Genomic DNA, 18,726 nt, shown 5'->3' on the forward strand with positions numbered 1-18,726 from the left:
CAACATAAACCTTCCAAAAAGATTGAAATACCGTACCACAATATTTACAGAATCTCAGTATTCACACAACGGCTTTTCATATCGCATCGTCCCGGCTGATTCCAGACCCTAGAAGAGACTGCGGTGGGCGGGGCAAGGGGGGACGTGAACCAATCACCTTCAGGGAAGCCAGAGATGGTGAGGATGTCCTCCAGCTGGACCTTGGCCTCCAGGGTCATCCTCAGGGTGGACGTGTTGAGGCGCTTCTGCTCACAGAAGTTCCTCACCCACACGCACACGCACACGCACACGCACACGCACACACACACACACACACACACACACCAGAAGTGAAGACTAGAATGGAGTTGATTTCTAAAATTGCTGGTTTGGTCATGTGTTGTTTAATTCAAACCACATCGTATAACATTTATAGCGCCTAGAAGGGCTGCAATAGTAACTAGGGCCCCATCCTATTATTCCCCCTAGCCCTAGATTTGAGCCCTAGCCCTAGAAGTTGTGCGTTCCCTCTGAGGGGTAGGGTGATCCAATACTTAGGGGCAAGAGAGAGGGCCTATTTCCCCTTAAAGTCCCTTGGCAGCTCGCCAGCTCGGTACCTCACTTACAGCCAAGGGAGTATCACGTATGACCCAGGACACGTTGCGAACTCAGCAAGCGGCTATTTTTCCATGTTTTTCTCAAACTGTTAGACATTATGTTAAATTATTTATCCGTAGACTGGATTTAACTGTACGACCTGAATGTGTAGGTTGTCTTATTTTCGACACAAGGGTGACATTTTCAAACGTGAACGAAAATAGTAGTAGGCTCCTTCCTGTAGTGTTGACACGTCGGTGCTGCGCGTGACGTAGGGGAGCACGATCACTACGCTAATTTGCATAATATTAATTATAGTAGTGTCACATTTCATAGGGAACGATCTTCACTATCACTTCACTCTTTATTGTGGAGGGAAGTGTTCTCGTTAAGGGGAGAGGAATGGGACAGGGCCTAGTACTCATCTAACGAAGCAAGGATCAACAATATAAAGTCACTGATTAAAATACTAACAGGTAACTGTTGGAAAAGCGACGAGTAACTTCAATACAAGCACTAGTAACTCAAATGAGTTTGGCTACTGGACGCAGTGTTCAAACATAGATACAGAATAGACGGGAATGAGCGCTGGTGGTGGGGAACAGGACGCTCACTTGAAGAGGCCTCCCATGATCATCATCCCCTCCCCCCTCCCCCTCTTCCTCTTCCACCACCACCACCTCCACCGCCTCCTCCTCCTTCTTCACCTCCTTGTCTCCCTCCTCCTCTTCCCCTCCTCCCTCCTCTATGATATGTAAACGAGCGGTTATGGTGGGAGCAGGACGCTCCCTTGAAGATGCCTCCCATGACCATCATCTCGCCCAGGCGGGGCTCCCCGGTGGGCCACGGGGCGTCCCAGAGAGGGCAGCTCGTCGTTGCTGTCCACAGCGTCCACTTCTGGTGGACCAACCCCAAGGAAACATCAACAATCCCCACAGTAAGTAAGTAAGTAAAATCCATTCATAAGGCACATTTAAAAACTGTTTTCATTGGCCAAAGTGCTGTACATGGTGCAACCAAAGGCACATAATAGAACACAGGCCACCTTATATAGGTGGCCTGCTTTCAGACACTGGGTCAAAACCAAAAGTATATACACCGTCAATACAAAGACACATTCAGAAACATCATGACCGGGTTTCTTACTTGCAGGAGTCGATGACGTACACCGCGTCGTTCAGGGTGATGCTGGTCTCTGCCATGTTGGTGGACAGGACGACCTGCAGGAGGCAGGGAACAACAACAGGAGATGGACAGGCAAGGGTGGATTCCAGGCAGCTGGGCAGGTAGAGGAGCACACGGGGTGGATGGCAGGCAGCTACGGGGTTGGTGATCCTGGGGCGAGGACAACGCAGAGAGTTAAAGGTCCCATGACATGCCACCAGGTGTGGTGTGATTAGCCGTTACAAGCCGTTTTGGAAATCGGCCCCTTATGACATCACAGGTGGGCGTGTCCACCTAGATGTGTGCTGGATAGATCAGTCTACTAGCCTACCCAGTGGACTGTAGCAAACGTTGCTCATCTCTCCGTCAAGTTATTAAAGATACGTGCATCTGTTTATGATTTGTATTTGTTAATTAACCATAAAGTTACTATCCATCTCGATGGATCCAAATTTTTCTGTATCACATGTAGTCGCATGTGTCAGTTTTCACTGTCTATCCCCTACCTGCTCCTTAATCCCATATATCAGTATTCACTGTCTATCCCCTACCTGCTCCTTAATCCCATATATCAGTATTCACTGTCTATCCCCTACCTGCTCCTTAATCACATATATCAGTATTCACTGTCTATCCCCTACCTGCTCCTTAATCACATCAGTATTCACTGTCTATCCCCTACCTGCTCCTTAATCACATATATCAGTATTCACTGTCTATCCCCTACCTGCTCCTTAATCACATATATCAGGACTCACTGTCTATCCCTTACCTGCTCCTTGATCTCATATCAGTATTCACTGTAAGTAGCGTTGAAATAATGCGCATCTGTCTGTTAATCAAAGCCATGTGTTGTTACTTATTGCATGTGGAGCCACTAGGGGGCAGTGAATCCACCTCGATGTAGTTCACCTTCTGGCCAACAAGAATAACGCGAAGGAGACACAAAGTGTGTGTGTGTGTGGGTGTGGGTGTGGGTGTGCACCACCTTGCTTTGGTACCTTTCTGAACACCTTCCGGTAAAAGGTGAAACAGTATGAGGAAGGAAAAAACAAGAGAAGAATCCAACCCAACAAGATTAATGATTTAACAAAGAGATAATAGAGGAAATAGCCCGGCCTAATAAAGAAACATAAATGACATGTGAACGTTGAATTCTGGCCCCTACGACCCAGTCTGACCCTGCTGTGTCTGATGGTACCGGTCATACAGTCAGGAGGTATTAAAAAAGTAATATGGTGATGATTAAAATGATAATTAGAACCCCTAGGACTCCTAATGTGATCCAAATGCTCCAAAGTGGGCTAGAAGATAATCTCTCTGGAACAGAAAGAGAAAATAATTATTATTCTTTCTCTAATAAGGATGAGAATAATAACAATGACAGCAATACACATCCTAATTCCTTCACAATAAACATGACCTACATTTTTTTGAAGATGGCTTATCAGTTACTGGCCCAATGAACATGGTTTAGTAAAGAAGACAACGGACACCCTTTCCTTACTCCCCCAAGTGTAAAAACACAATGTTGCATTTTACACCACGGATGTTTGATTGACTTTGGTCATTTAAAATACGAGTTATAATTTTTTTTTTTGTAATGCTTAGATTGAATTGAAAGTTAGAGAGAGTCGACTTTTCTCTTTATATTTATTTATTTTTGTTTAAATTAATATTGATCTAATAAAAAAAAATACGTACTGGCAATGATGGAAAAGTATAACAAAATGGGGAACAACTTCACGTGACAAATGAAGAAAGAGGGAACAGAAATTGTTTGCTTTGCAAAAAACCTCTGCATTTTTTTTTTCTTGCAGTGTATATTGTGTGCTTAATAACCATCATTATATGATTTCATTTCGTTTCAAATAATGTTTTTCTTGGAATTGGTATCCATTATTATCAATTTTATTTTCTGCTCTTCTCTTCAAACAAACCAATAAAAAAATAAAGAAACAAAGAAAAGACAAATATTATGTCTCCTCCATTTCGCTTCCTCGGGATACCGAAGATAGGTGGTAGAGTTCCTCTTGCCATGTCTCTGCCCTCCTCCGTGAAATGAGCAAACCGTCTGCAATGACTATACACACACACACACACACACACACACACACACACACACACACACACACACACACACACACACACACACACACACACACACACACACACACACACACACACACACACACACACACACACAAATAGTTGTTCTAGGAGGTCATTGTTACGGTTGTGTTAATATTGGAATTCACAGCACATCTGCTTCAGAAGAACTATACCCTTCAGTATGGAGATTCTCCAACACAGTGGAGCGCCACCACTTCCTGAGATTTGTTACGTCATGCTGTGGAAGATAACAGTATATCAGTCAGAATTAACTTCCAAAGACTGCAATGAGAGTAGACTGTTTGTACTCGACTGCATCATAATTTTGCATTAACTTTAGCCATTTCATTTTTGTATATTGTCCTTTATATATATTTGTATGTATCTAGTACACTATTTGAAATTTCGTTGAGATAAATAAGTTGCATGCAATTATAACTATTATTTAAGTGTCTGCTATCGTGGATAAATAGGTTAGCTTAAGGCAGTGGCGTCCCTATGCTGTTTTATTTGGGGCTAAAGCCTCGGATGTTATTTAATTAGCCCCGAATATGATCTTAAATGAAAATTTAAAAGATAAAATAAAAATATTCATCAACATTTATAAGTAGCCTAGTCTAGATAGACATAGTCCTTCTGGCAAGAGAATAAACAACAACCTGTTTACCACCTCAAGTGTATTAACCTATCCTATCCCCAGTCAGGTGTGTGTGTGTGTGTGTGTGTGTGTGTGTGTGTGTGTGTGTGTGTGTGTGTGTGTGTGTGTGTGTGTGTGTGTGTGTGTGTGTGTGTGTGTGTGTGTGTGTAAGGTCTGCCTCACTTGTATTAATTTGCTTAACTAACTTGAATGGAACTTTAGACATTTGGGGATAAGCAGCATAGCAGTCAGGTAGCTATTTAAAGCTATAATAAACAGCATATTTCGTTTATTTAGATAAAGCATTATGAAAAAGTTTGCATGCACAATAAAGCATACACATACATTTGGCGCGCAGCATTTTCATTTTCACTCTGGGCTAAGCCCCGGATGTTTATGAATCCTAGAAATCTCCACCCAAATCTATTCTCTTGAGTAGAGGCAATAAAAATGCGATATGCGTGGAAGAGAGACGGAATGAGAGGAGAAAAGGATTAGAGGGGAGAAGGAGAAAAGAGAAGGGGGAGTAGTATTTAGTGACTAGAATGTATGTGTGTGTGTGTGTGTGTGTGTGTGTGTGTGGGGGGGGGGGGTATCTATATAGTTTGTATCTATATTAAGTTCATCTTTGGTGTGTGTCTATTTGGTGTGTTTATCCTTATGGTGTGTATCTATATAATAATAATAATAATACATTTAATTTAGAGGCGCCTTTCAAAACACCCAAGGTCACCTGGGTGTTATACACACTGGTGTGTAACTATGGTGTGTGTATATCTCTGTGGTGTATACCTATGGTTTGTATCTGTCGTTTGTGTGTGCATATGGTTTGTATCTATATGTTGTGTGTATCAATATTGTGTGCATCTGTGGTGTGTGCGTATGTGACAGTTTGACCACTGTCCCTGTCTGGTTAACTGCCCGGCAATAGCGCGCATTGATGGATAGTGCATGAACAGCAAACCTTCAAGCATACAATATACATACAAGCTCTTTATTCAAGCCACACACACTCACAAACAATCTCTCCCTCTCACCATGGCTCCGTACTGCAGACTAAAAGAGTTGCGGTGGGGCTGAGGGGTTTAAATATGGTGTCAGGAAACACCTGCTGCCACTGATTGGCCCAATTTGGGCCAAACCATTTTTCCTTGCGTCAAAGGAGGACACTGAACATTGACATTGGACATTGATGAGCGACAAGCCTAAATGCACTAGTGAAAATCACTGATCTAAAAGTTGAAATGAACTTTAACATGCATGCTGTATATTTGATGAGTTTATTCATGGTTGACCTGCAAAATGCCACAGTATTATAATCCCCCTGTTGATTGAGCCTGTCTAGTGGGAGGGGCCATGGGGTATAAAAGGGCTGAGCTGCTGTCCTTCTGACAGTCTGCTGTATGCTGTTGCCAGAAGAGGTTGTCTGTGTTGAGCAGGGTGCTCAGCTCTCCACGAGATGCTAATTATCTACTGAGGTGATTATTCCATCATGTTGTAAATTATGGTTAAATATACTCAGTGATTGAGTTTAATTTGCATTTATTTTGTCAATGGATTATGTGATTTATTGACATTATTTGAAGTACCGGTTTTTGATTTTGAATATACTTGATTTATTATAGAGAATATTTAATAATTGATTATTTTGATTGAATTATTTGTTTTTGGAATTGGTTTTGATTTTTTTTTTTTACTATTTTCAGATATTTGGGGTTGGCCTCCTCTGTATGTTTGGCACTTATCTGACACTGTGGGGGAATGAATGTTGTTAAAAACCTATTTGCAACTGTGTGCCTTGCCATCCTTTGGGTTTGAAAGTCCGGTGTATGAAGGTTACATTACCTTCACGTTTGTGTGTGTGTGTCGCACAGTAAGGACTTTTTTTCGTTTTGAAGTACGAATCTAAATCCGACTCATCCCTTTAATTAAAATGAAGGAGGTCATTTATGATCAAACACAGAGCTGAAATAGCCTCTCACTGTTACCAAAAAGACCACAGGGCGCGGAACCTGCATTGAGTTTTACTAATTGGCTGCCGCAGCTCGCCTGCCAAGTGGTTTTCTTAATTAGTTAATTGGTTGCATCTGGTGCGTTTCACTTGAGAGGGAGCCGGACGGTACAGTGGTGTCTTCCACTGTTTGGCAGTGTAGCGTCTCCCAAACGTATGTTGTTGTGTTCACAGAAACCAGAACGTGTGTGTGTACTGTTTTGTTGAGGTCTGTTGTGACTTATTTAACATCTCTTCCTGTTTCACAGGTTAGAGACTTTTTGAGGTAAAGAGGAGCATCTCATCTGAACCTGATGTGAGTAGAATTGTGTTGCAAAGCACAACTGACGTGACTTGTATGTTGAATATAAGTCACTGCTAATGTGTGAAGGGGAATCGGGGATTGTGGTGGTTTAACTCTCATTTGGACCATGAGTAAACTGTTCCTTCCTTCAAAGGTCTATCATGGATATTTAACTGCAGTTCTGTGAGTATCCCAACTTAACCATGAAGATGAACTGCAAACTGTAAGTCATTAATATCTCATTACTCTTGGGCACATTGATGTATTTTGGCTTCCTGGTGAGGTAACCTGTTACCTGAAGGTTGATCTGCGTAGTAAGGATGTTTTATTGGTTCATGGGTTACTTGGGTGTTTGGTTTATGTTGGTTTTAATGATTTGTTAAAATGGTTACAGGCTCCAAGTTATTGTTGTAAGCTGGAGCAATGGGTTGGGTTCTGACATCTGCAGTCTTCTTTCATTCTACTCTCCTGAGCTCTGCATCTTCATCACATGAGTGTTGCTTTACTGATGAGGGTGAGGTCTGAGTGAGCAGAGGTGCATACTGGGATACAGAGCTGTCTGAAGTCTACAGGTCTGTAGACGCGCCCCCTCAGGGGAAACGGAGTGTTTGAGAATCTGTCGTGACGTCAGTTACATGGACTGGAATGTTCTTAAAGATGGAGACAGGGATTCAGAAGGAGAAACACCAGGGGGAGGTGAGGGGGCTCCTCATCTCAACGGCTAAAACACAACTTCAGTCTGACAGAGAACCATGGAACACATTCAACAGTCCCCTCCAGGCATCGTCACTCCTCAGAAAGGTTTCATTTCCAAGGTCTTATTTGGGGCCATCCCCATATGGATCCTGCTCCTCAAGAGCCACCCCCCCTCCACTGGGTGGTCTTCTGAACAGATGACCTCCTTCCTGTCCTCAGGCTGACTAAAGCTGCACCGTTTGCATCTGTGAAGGCCCCTCATTCAGGAAACCACTTGACTACAAAGACATGACTTCAGAGACGTTGAATCAACCTGGGACATATTTTGGAGACGTAAAGCATAATCCATCACCAATGTGGGACGCCACTGAAGAATGTTGTGCATAATTTACATCTCTGGAGAAATTGGTTGTTCTGGTATGGGTGCCCTGGCAGGAGGCCTGGGGAGGGGAGGGGGGGGATGATGGAATGTTATTTGGCATGAGGTGTTTACCCTGCATGATTGTTTGGCCTTTTATGGCTCAGTGGTGTGTGTGTGTGTGTGTGTGTTTGACATGAGATGGAAGATTTTTGAGGGTTCTACTGTGTGTCTCCCACTCTCACCTGGCATGGGGTTCTACGTGCCTGGCCTGGGTTCTATGTGTGTCCGGCTTGCTTTGACCGTGATAATGTTCATACGGGGGTCTGTGTGATTGGCTTGGGATATTGGAATGGTCAACTAAATCATGCCTGATGGACGGCCACACGTTTACTCAAGGGCCTCCAGTAGACATGAAGAGCCCTGAGCGACGCTCCAGAGCGATATCCAACACACTGGGCAGGAAGGAGAGTATCCAACTCGAGTGTAAAAGGATGCAAGCGGCGTGTTCAGATCAGTGACTTCAAATTAGGACTACACCAATCAGGATCAATGGAGGATTGACACCAAAAGGAATTCCACAAGGAGAGTCTGACGTTGGAAAGGGACCTAAATGGATTTTCAAGATGACCATCAGACCTGTAATGAGTCGGCTCTTCCTACCTGGCCGGATTGATGGAGAGCCCTGTGGAAACCTTCACTGGGGCTTCAAGGTATAAAGAGGAGACTGTTTCAATGGTATTCCATGGTACCCTGATGAAGACCGTTGTTGTGTTCCACTGGCTGAGGGGAAGAACCCACACATCTTTCTCTTGACCGTTCTCATGAGAATCCTGGTGCCATCTTGAAGGATATTCCAGCTCATGAAACTGATGTCACGACAGTTTCTTAAACACTTGGTTTCTCCTGAGGGGCGTGTCTATAGAACTGAAGACTTCAGACAGCACTGTATCCCAGCATGTATCTCTGCTCACTCAGACCACACCCCCATGAGTAGGATGCAACACTCTAGTGATGGAGATGTAGAGTTTTATAAGTAACGAGGGAGCAGACTAAGGTGATTAGAACACAATGGAATGTCCAGTCTGTTAATCTTTAAACCATGAAGATGGTTGGATAGTTCAGGAATTGGGCTTCTTTTTATTATGGGCAGTCCTTTCACTCGGATGCCCACGATGATGCCCATGATTTGCTGTTGGTGATGAGGCGGTCAGGGTGACGTTGCAGGGCTATGGTCGGCTCTCTGCTCAACGTTTAGATTTGCTCTGTATGGTTTATACCCGGAATAATCTAGATAATTGTAAAATGTATACACGGTTTTGTATTGAATGATTTTAGTTTTAAAGTTGTTGTGGGACGTACATGGTAGTTTGGTTCTTCGTATGGTTTTGAGTGATATAACTTGTACACACTGGGTGCATAATAATGTAAAGGTACACTGAATAGTAATGACCAACAGCAACAAACAGATCTCCTCAAGGTAAGTCTGTTGGCTGTGTTTTAATGAAGACCATCGCTGGACTTCAGGATCTTCCTCCGTTCAGCTCAAGGTGAGGCACTGGTTCTGTTTTTTCTTTGGTTGGTTCCGGCCGGAATGTTCGGATTCCAGTCGGACGGTTTGTGCTTCCCGCCGTGGAAGGTTCTGAGTGCGGTCACTTGATTTAGTCCCAATGGTTAGCATAGAACGTTGTAGTCTTGACAACCATAAGAAACCACCTGGCAGTTTGTTGGACTGGAGTCCCCTGAGGGAATCTGGCGGAACGTTCTGGATTGTATTTGCGTAACCTCGAGCCGTTTCCTATTCTATTTCAGTCGGTTTCGATTGGGAATTGTTGCCCCTATCTTAAACAACTTAAGTCTGATATTAAATACATACTGATGCGTACGTCGTACAATATGTTGATAAATTCCGATGGTTGCACCGTACTTTTAACCACGATGACGTGACGGGACTCTCACTGCGTACAAAACGGCGTTCTACTTGCGGGCCCATTTTTGACATCAGGGGAGGCTGAAAATCATTTCAAGGTGGAAGCTAATTTGACATTTCTTCAACGGAACCCAGCACCTGAATATGGCTGAGTATATTTGATTTAATATCGATACTGCTTAGAGTTCTTTGTTACTTCAACTTTTGTACGTTCTAAATATCTGCTGTCATTAATTGCCACAGAAGTTAAACGCTACCCAATGGAATGACGTTAAACAACGACTTTGGTTCAGTTACCAACTTCATAATATCAAAGCTAAAATAATGGCAGTCATTCCCACATGTTACAATAGAAGATACTCTAGTCTAGAACTGTACAAGGTTAAAAAGGTAACATGTAGTTTGTCTGCCTCCTCACCCAGAGCAAGACCTCCACCTCCTCACCCAGAGCCAGACCTCCACCTCCTCACCAAGAGACAGACCTCCGTCCTCCAGAACAGGTCAGTGCTCTGTGTGAGTAGTCTTCTCAGGTCAGTTTCAATGCATGGCCTGAACCACTTCCTTAAACTTGTGGACAGCTCTGTCTTCATTCCCGAAAACGGGATGCTCATGTCTGGTCTCAAGTCTTTTCTGGCCTTGAGTTATAAAATAATAGTTCAATTAATTGTGCAACACTGTTTCGGATGAGTCAATTAAGTTTATTGTTGGGCAAATGCTGATATAAACCTGCTGCTGTAGCTGAACGGCGAGGCTGAGAGGCTAGGGACCAGAGGCTTGTGGTGCCAGGGTGGACCGGAGACTGAGGCTGGAGACCAGGGGCCCACAGCACCGGACCAGAGGGTAACCATCACCAAGCTCGTCTGAAACACTAAAATCCACGGTAGTTTAGGTCTAGTTTTGATCATCTTATGACTTTAAATCTGTGCCAAGCTGTGATTTTAGTTAATTCATACGGGGGTTATGTAGTAGTCATATGAGCCATTAATGTTACTAGTGCTCCTACGACCGTAGTGGATGAATTGCTGAATGCGACAATCTGCAGACATTGTCTAATTTAAGTGTTTAAATTTGTATTCCATTTTACAAGTGAACCTCAGATGCAGGAGGTGGGGTGTGTTGCGTCACCAGGTGATTTACTGCTGAGATGAACTGGGTTTGTAACCAGACCAGGAATCCATGTCTGGAGGAGCCGTGCTGAAGGAGCTGATGGAGGAGCCGAGCTGATGGAGGACCCGTGCTGAAGGAGCTGTTGGAGGAGTCGTGCTGAAGGCCCTGCCTTGTGGAGGCCCTGCCTGGTGAAGGACCTGCCTGGTGAAGGACGTCTGTCATGGGGTAGATGGAGCTTGACTCGGAAGTGATCATCACACTCACTGCTACCACAAACTACCGGCGTTTGTACCATATATACCAGACGACTACATCTGTTTTACCACATGTTGAAGCAAGACTTCCGCTGTTTTTCCAGACTAGGAGTCTGTCTGAGGAGAGCTGCTGGAGGAGCTGAGACGCTGGAGGACGACTAGGAATCGACCAACAAGGATTCCTCGTAAGTTTGTTTTTAGTTACATGGTTGACTAGGGCAAAATACAGCTGTTATGCGTTAACCAACTACCGCTGTGTTTTCTTACTAGAACGTGTTCCTGGAGAGGAGGCAAGCTGGTAGGGGAGCCGTGAATCTGGAGGATGAACATCACTCTACAAACAAGGATTGTAAGTTTGTATTAACCAAACAAACCGGGAATAAAGGGCTTAAAAATAAGACCAACTACATGTTCGTTACCAGACTTTGGGGCCAGACTCGCTCTGTTTGTTCCAGACCACGACTCTGGCTGTGGAGAGCTGATGGAGGAGCCAAGACTCGGGAGGAAGACATCGCTCCACCAACCAGGATCCTCGTAAGTTTGCCTAAAATAAACAGTGGACTTGTTGTAACGCAGGATTAGTTTGTCCAGTACAAGTTCCGGCATACTATTGTGGTTGTTTACCAGACAAACTACAGCTGCTACTTTGTTATTAGAGCCCAGCTACTCCTGTGTTTGTGACCTCACATTAAAGCCCATCTACTACTGTGTTTGTTACCTTGCATTAGAGCCCATCTACTACTGTGTTTGTTACCTGATATTAGAGCCCAACTACTCCTGTGTTTGTTACCTTTCATTACAAAGTACTACTGTGTTTGTTACCTTACATCAGAGACAAATTGCGTTTCTAACCAGACCAGGAATCTGGAGGACTGATGGAGAAGCCGTACATCTGGAAGGAAAATCCTGAGGATCACCAGCACTCTACCATCAAGGATTCCTCATAAGTTTGCATTATCTGGACATGGTGGACTAGGTAGGGGGTTGGGGTTTCAACTCTCAAACCAATGGTGCCGGATTCAAGTCCTCAGAATACAGTGATGTGTCCTTGAGCAAGGCGCCCTAAAGCCTGCCTGCTCCTTAATGACTTATCTTTGGTTCAGATAATGTTGCATCTTTTGAATAATGAACCTAATCAATGTCCTTGTTTGGTCCGGGCAGACGCACCTGAGCTGAACCTCACCTGATCCTGTTTGGTCGGGGGTGGACACACCTGAGCTAAACCCGCCCTGATCCTGACATCCTGCTGGTCCCGTCTCCTCAGTTCATCTGAGCCTTGTCCTCCAGAAGACCTGCTGAGCTCAGCAGTCTGAGGCTGATGGATCACTGACCTCCAGTGGGAGTGATCTTCTTGACCCCACATATAACCGTGTGCTTCCACACGCCTTTCCCTCACGTCTGTCACTAACCTCACTACTTCACTACTCTCTACTGCTTCCTCTTTTCTTCCTTCTCTCTGGTTCAAATCTTTACACTGAAGGCGCGTCTTCCTGCCCTCAGAGGGTTTAGCGTTAGGGTTGAGAGTCAGGGCTTAGAGTCAGGGACAGAGCTGGTCAGGGAGGACTGCTTTTACACAAACCTCTTCACTTGCTTTCGGAATGGTGGTGACATTTCGAAAAGATTAATTTGTAAAATGTTTTCCTCTGCTTTCCTTTATAAAATTGTATTACATTTCTGTCAAGTGTTTTTGTTTATATATTAAAATCCCACATTGACTTCTACATGTTTGGTGCGGTTCATTTGATTGTCCTTTCACTTGGTTAGTGTCAAGCTAAACTCCTGCAATACATTTAATATACATGATTGTTATTCAGCAATGTTCACATAATCCATTTTGTAAAAATATGAAACCTCCATATTACTACTAAATCCAAGCCTATTCATGTATTTAACAATGTACATACTGCCCCGCAGGCCATTCTCTGCTACTACAACGCAAATGTTGATTTCCTGAGTGGTAGACATTCCTGGGGCCGGGTCGCCACATATGGCGGAGAATCGACCGAGGACTCGACCAAGCTACGGACCATTTTTTGAGTGAACGCCAGCCTCCAAAGCAGCCTCGACACAGCCGGAGACGAGGCAGCGGGCGACGACGCAGCGGGCGACGACGCAGCGGGAGCAGCTCCGCTTCAGGCAGGACCGCCGCTCCAACACGAGGCCCCGAAGCTTCATCAAAGGGTGGAGGAGTGTGGCAACCCGGATCCGGCCCAGCACCCCTGGAAGCAGTCTACCCCCAGATGGCGCCATTGCGGGCGTTGGAGCGGGGGCCAATTAACAAAATGCAGAGCACCCGAGGAACAGGTGGAGAAGCAGGGCTTGAATAGCCTGCTTCTCCACTCAATCAGGGCTCTTTCAGCCATGTGGCTCGGGCAAGGAGAGACAGGTTCTCGTGGGATAGGACCGTCGATTCCTCCCAGGTTTCTCGTGTTATTTTCAGTATGAGACTTTTTGGATTAAACAGGCCTTTTTGCCCAGTAAAGTTGTGTCCGGTTTGGGGAGGAGGCGGTTCACTGGAGAAGGCGGGTTGCCAGAATATACAGTACATCGTTTTTCAAAATGGCAGATTACAACTTTATAGGCCTAATACAAATAAAATGATCAATATTAATATATATAACAATTGGTGTAATCCGTTGGAGATGGTTTTATTTTAAATCTGTGTAGAAGACAATTCCACTGACGGTACAGTAAGATAATGGACGCATGTTACAACTCATCCATTCATTGCCTTAAAGAGATGAATTTAAGTTTCACGACTTCTAATAAATGTCAAAGTAAAAGAAAATAGTGGGATCATAAGGATGACAAATGTCAACGCTTTTCAAGTGACCAAACAGAAATCGTGTATTTAGTCAAACGTTTCATTCCCATTAATCCAGATACATGTTTCTTTGCTCTTGGACGTGTGCTCTGTGGTGGGTCACCAAGGTCGTCCATGTTGTTGTTGTTGTGGTGCTGAGGTTGCCTCGGTTGTACCCATCACATTGTCTGTTTGACCTTTTCAAAGTCTTTCTCTGTTGCAGAATAAAAATATCCTCCCAGTCCATCTCAGATGAAGACACCGGGCAACATAGCGGCAGACTCTAATCCCAGCAGAGGACTCAGAGGTCAGAATCAGCCCCTACAGACCACACCTACTCACCTTTTACACACCTCAGCCTCACTCCTGAAGCTGGTCAGTCCCTCCTACAAAGCACCCCCCCCCCCCCCCATTCTACTATTACACCCCTAAATTACAACGTAAACAAGGATCCTGGCTCCTGCGACCACAGTCTTACCCTGCTGTGTCTGATGGTGCGGTAATAAGGTCAGGAGGTTGAACCCTTTATCTCAGACAGAGGAACGACTTCCTGAGGAGAGGGTTCAGTACTTGGGTTGTTTGAGCTCCTTCCTTGTCCTTCTTTGGCCTAAGAGTAACAAAAATGTTATATTATATTAATAATAGCTTCATAATCCTATTTGTAAAACTACACAGTCCCACATCACTCATAAATAACCCAGAAGTAACCTCCCCACCTTTCTCAAGAAATTCTATAAAATAAAAATGTGTAGTAAACATGTTATTAATGAATGAAAAGTAGTGGTTTTACCTTTATCGGTTATATGATATATAAAATGATAACGGGATCCACGACTCCTAAAATGATCCCAACTGTGCTAGAAGATCCCTCTGAACAGAAAAAGAGAATGTTGCTTATTCTTTCAATAATAATAATAATAACACTCATTATAACAATGACTGCAATCCACATCCTAATACCTTCACATTAAACATGTTTCAATCACATTGTCTAAGGTGGCTCCTCAGTTACTGGTCCAGTTAACATGGTTCAGTAAAGAAGACAATGGAGACCTTTGCCTTACCCCCCCATGTGTTGTAAACAGAATGTCGCTTTTTCCCACCACAGGTGTTTTAGCATCACACAGATTGCTTTTGTATTTACACCAAGAGCCTACCTTCAATAGGGTCTTCCAATATCTTCAGGTTCAATGTGGGTTACGTCTTCTTCGTCTGCGTACCTGAGAGTACACCTGTACGTCCCTTCACTCTGGGCTGATGAGGTCACGTACAGCCGGAGGCTGCCTGATTCAGACAGGTGGTCCTTTACTGCATGTCTTCCCTCCTAGCATAATGTTAATAAACAACTCAGTGGATCAACTGAACGTTCTCGTATGTCTCCATTCACCCCTTCATCAGTGGGGAGGGAGGATATTACCCCACAAACAACAATGGAGTCTCCATTCACCCCTTCATCAGTGTTTGGAAAGGATATAACCACACACACAACAGTGGAGTCCGACTTTTTTAACCACACACACACACAAAAAAACTAATCTGGGGAAAAATATACAAACACACACTCACATACGCACATACAATAGATCAATATTGTAAATAAGAAACTGTTCTTAATGTTTTATCTGGAAAAATAAAGGTTAAAAAAAAGAATAAACACATAAACATGCGCACATTACCGAGTTACAATTATGTTTATTTAATCTAGAAATCGCTGAAGTTCCTTCCTTCATGAAACATAGATAATATAACTGTCATCAGAGTTAGTGAGAAGCTTCTACCGCTAACCCTCCAACGTGTTTCAGCACATGAGTTTAACTTATCGAAATCATCATTCAGCGTTCAAGTTATGCGAGGGCACACCATCCGCGAGGATTGATTCAACACCAGTGAGACACCAGTGGGACACCAGTGAGACGTTCTGCCATTCTTCCAGAACACACAAAGGACTGAGGCCTCCTCAGTGCTGCCCCTGCTGGCCGGACCTCCACACTGCAGTCATGTCCAGTAGATAGACGATAGCCCAGAGCAGCGGGCCGCAACCTCATTCTCACCGCTCCCCTGATCCTCACCCCCTGAGAGGGTCCTAAACGCTGGGCCTTCTCTTTAGTCCTGGGGGGCTCTCCCTCACAGCAGAAGGTCCTAAACGCTGGGCCTTCTCTTTAGTCCTGGGGGGCTCTCCCTCACAGCAGAGGGTCCTAAACGCTGGGCCTTCTCTTTAGTCCTGGGGGGCTCTCCCTCACAGCAGAGGGGCTGCTTCAAACCGTCTGACTGATTGACCTCTGTTCAGGATGGTGAGGCCCCCCCCCACCCCTCAAGCGCCCCTGATGTATTAATTCTGCTTTAGTTTTGTTTGTTTAAAGGCACCCAGTGCAACTTTATGTAAACATTCAATGAAAAATAAACATTCAATTTCTAGTCTTTTTTACACGTAGTAAGTTTCAATAACTCCATACCATTACATATCGACATTCAAGGAGCAAAGATGAGACGTCGTTGTGTGGTGAGAACTGATAGAAAATCGTAAACAACAACAATCGCCGGTGGGGAGAAGCCATTTTTCCATTGACTGGAAGCCTGCTTTATTTATTGTAGGTTACAAAAAATAAAGAAAATGGCGGCATTGTTGTTATCGATTTTCTATCAGTTCTCACCACACAACGACGTCTCATCTTTGCTGCTTGAATGTCGGTATGTAATGGTATGGAGTTATTGAAACTTACTACGTGTAAAAAAGACTAGAAATTTAATGTTTATTTTTAAGCCTCGAAAGTTGCACTGGGTGCCTTTAATTATTCTTATCGATTAAACAAAGTTCCGTTCTGTACGCAACAAAAGGTTATTTGTGCTTTAACCAAGTACGACCCCTAGAGGGCAGTGTATCTAGTGTTGATTGGGTGTAGAGATGACACAGTCGGCATGGAAACGAAACACCTCTAACGTTGGGATTCATTCATTGGTTGAAGACGGAAGGAGGAATGAAGGAAACAATTAGATGAATCCAATATAATACGTCTGTAAATAAACAGATGTAGGGAATCAGAGTATTGTTACTCCTGGGGGCGCAGCGCCACACTCAGCACAACTCCCCCGCTATTTTTCAAAACCCAGGTACTACCAGCCAAGTTCTTACCATGCAACATGCGAGTTGAATAGCAACTAGCCTTGAATTAGCCTCAGAGGTAATAACTTACTTCCGGGTCTGTCCTGTCCCTGGTTTGATCCGAGGTGTTTCCGACAGCGTGTTTTTGGGGTTGTTGTCTTTTATGTCCCTTAACTCAGAAGTTTTCAAAATAAAAGTGTTTCCTAAGCTTCTCTTTTTTTCCAGTTGTAGTTTGATACTCTGAGAGTCCCAGGATTTCCCCACAGACGATATAAAGTAGGCTACAGCATTACTATACGTTGACTTTGTATGGAGTCGAACGCGCCCGTCGCCTGGAACGCGTCTATACGTTGACTTTGTATGGAAGTTGCGCCGCCCCTTCGCTTTTGGTGTGAACGCGCCATTACTTTAGTTTCGCCAGAGCCCGTCTCATATTAGACATTCTCTGGTTTCACTGGAATTTCACATAAACGATGTGACGCAGTTAGCTGTGATTCAAAGCTCTTCCTCTTTCTGATCTGTCTGCCATAAGGACCCAAGCAGCCCAATCTTTACTCTCAGAACCTTTGTTAATGTCCTGTCTCGCTTCTAAACACTTCTCTGTTATTTGGTGAACACCTAAATCTCTTTATTCTCTCCTTTCCTTGCATTTGTTATTCTATATTTCCATTCAACACGGGCAGCACACGTTTCGTCACGGAAAAGATAAGGTACCGTTTCCTGAATTCCTGTTTTCTTACCAGATGTATTCAAACTATATTAATTTATTCTTACTAAATTAATCTGTTTCCAGTCCAAGCTGATTGTATCCATGTTTGTGGTGTAAAATAGGTTTAATGGAGGAGTATGCGTCAGGACATCAGTAACTAGTTTTACCGTGTTGAGGCCGATTATATACGGATCCTTCCTTGTATTGTGGACTTTTATTCTGTAGGGAGGTCAGAACGGTCAGAGTTTCATTGGTAACAGTTAAGAATTGATGGTTTGGAAGTGTCGGATCTAAAGGTAAATAAATAATTGGCCATAATTAAATGAACGTGTTAGAAGCTGTGTGTGTGTGTGTGTGTGTGTGTGTGTGTGTGTGTGTGTGTGTGTGTGTGTGTGTGTGTGTGTGTGTGTGTGTGTGTGTGTGTGTGTGTGTGTGTGTGTGTGTGTGTGTGTGTGTGTGTGTGCGCATGTGATCTAGATTCGAGAAGACAGAGCATGATTAGAATGTAGCTCTAGACGGAGAGAGTGATAGAGTTTGTGATCTTGACATAGGTTGAGATAGAGTGTGTAGTTCTAGACTGTGGGACAGATAGTGTGTGTGTGTCAGACAGAAGGAAGATAGGAAGTCTTCACTGAAGTCATTTCATGTTTGGTACTTAAAGAGAATCCAGAGAAACAATATGGCATTGTGTTTGTGTCCAGGTCTCCAGTCTACTATGGATGAGGAGAGAGAGGAGGGGGCTCCTACCTCTAAAACCACCCTGTCTGGGGAACATGGCCGCCAGAACAAAGCTAAGAGGTAAGAAGAGGATCTCTCTGTCTGTGACTGTTGTCCTTCTCAGAGCTCAGCACTGATATCTCATGACTCCATCATCAGTCTTAGTAAAAGCTGTGTGTGTGTGTTGTGTTGAAGCCCAGAGCAGCGGGAGAGAGCAGACTCCCCTGGACCCAGCTGTGTCTCCTTGAAGAGTGACTGGTCTATGGATA

The 18,726-nt window shown here is 44.0% G+C and overlaps 3 long non-coding RNA genes across 7 annotated transcripts; 2 read left to right on the plus strand and 1 right to left on the minus strand.

Annotated features, from left to right (window-relative positions):
• Window positions 1-5,882: 5,882 nt before the first annotated feature.
• LOC130377464 (uncharacterized) lies at window positions 5,883-13,053 on the plus strand. Of its 5 annotated transcripts, XR_008894178.1 has the most exons (11): window positions 5,895-5,967; window positions 6,749-6,795; window positions 6,938-6,966; window positions 10,190-10,267; window positions 10,506-10,607; window positions 10,933-11,099; window positions 11,233-11,313; window positions 11,399-11,477; window positions 11,584-11,662; window positions 11,984-12,104; window positions 12,290-13,053. It is a non-coding gene; the product is annotated as an uncharacterized LOC130377464 (long non-coding RNA). The 5 variants fall into 5 exon arrangements; XR_008894176.1 differs by having other exon boundaries at window positions 5,883-5,967; window positions 6,938-10,267; window positions 10,506-10,647; window positions 12,290-13,052; XR_008894174.1 differs by having other exon boundaries at window positions 5,883-5,967; window positions 6,938-10,267; window positions 12,290-13,052.
• A 1,271-nt stretch (window positions 13,054-14,324) lies between these two features.
• LOC130377471 (uncharacterized) lies at window positions 14,325-17,701 on the minus strand. Its single transcript, XR_008894185.1, has 4 exons — window positions 17,123-17,701; window positions 15,089-15,255; window positions 14,722-14,801; window positions 14,325-14,538 (listed from the first exon to the last, which is right to left on the minus strand). It is a non-coding gene; the product is annotated as an uncharacterized LOC130377471 (long non-coding RNA).
• On the plus strand, window positions 16,884-18,725 carry LOC130377465 (uncharacterized). Its single transcript, XR_008894179.1, has 3 exons — window positions 16,884-17,741; window positions 18,442-18,538; window positions 18,653-18,725. It is a non-coding gene; the product is annotated as an uncharacterized LOC130377465 (long non-coding RNA).
• The last annotated feature ends 1 nt before the right edge of the window (window position 18,726 follows it).

This window comes from Gadus chalcogrammus, chromosome 23, assembly GCF_026213295.1.
Source record: "Gadus chalcogrammus isolate NIFS_2021 chromosome 23, NIFS_Gcha_1.0, whole genome shotgun sequence".
Classification (NCBI taxonomy): domain Eukaryota; kingdom Metazoa; phylum Chordata; class Actinopteri; order Gadiformes; family Gadidae; genus Gadus; species Gadus chalcogrammus.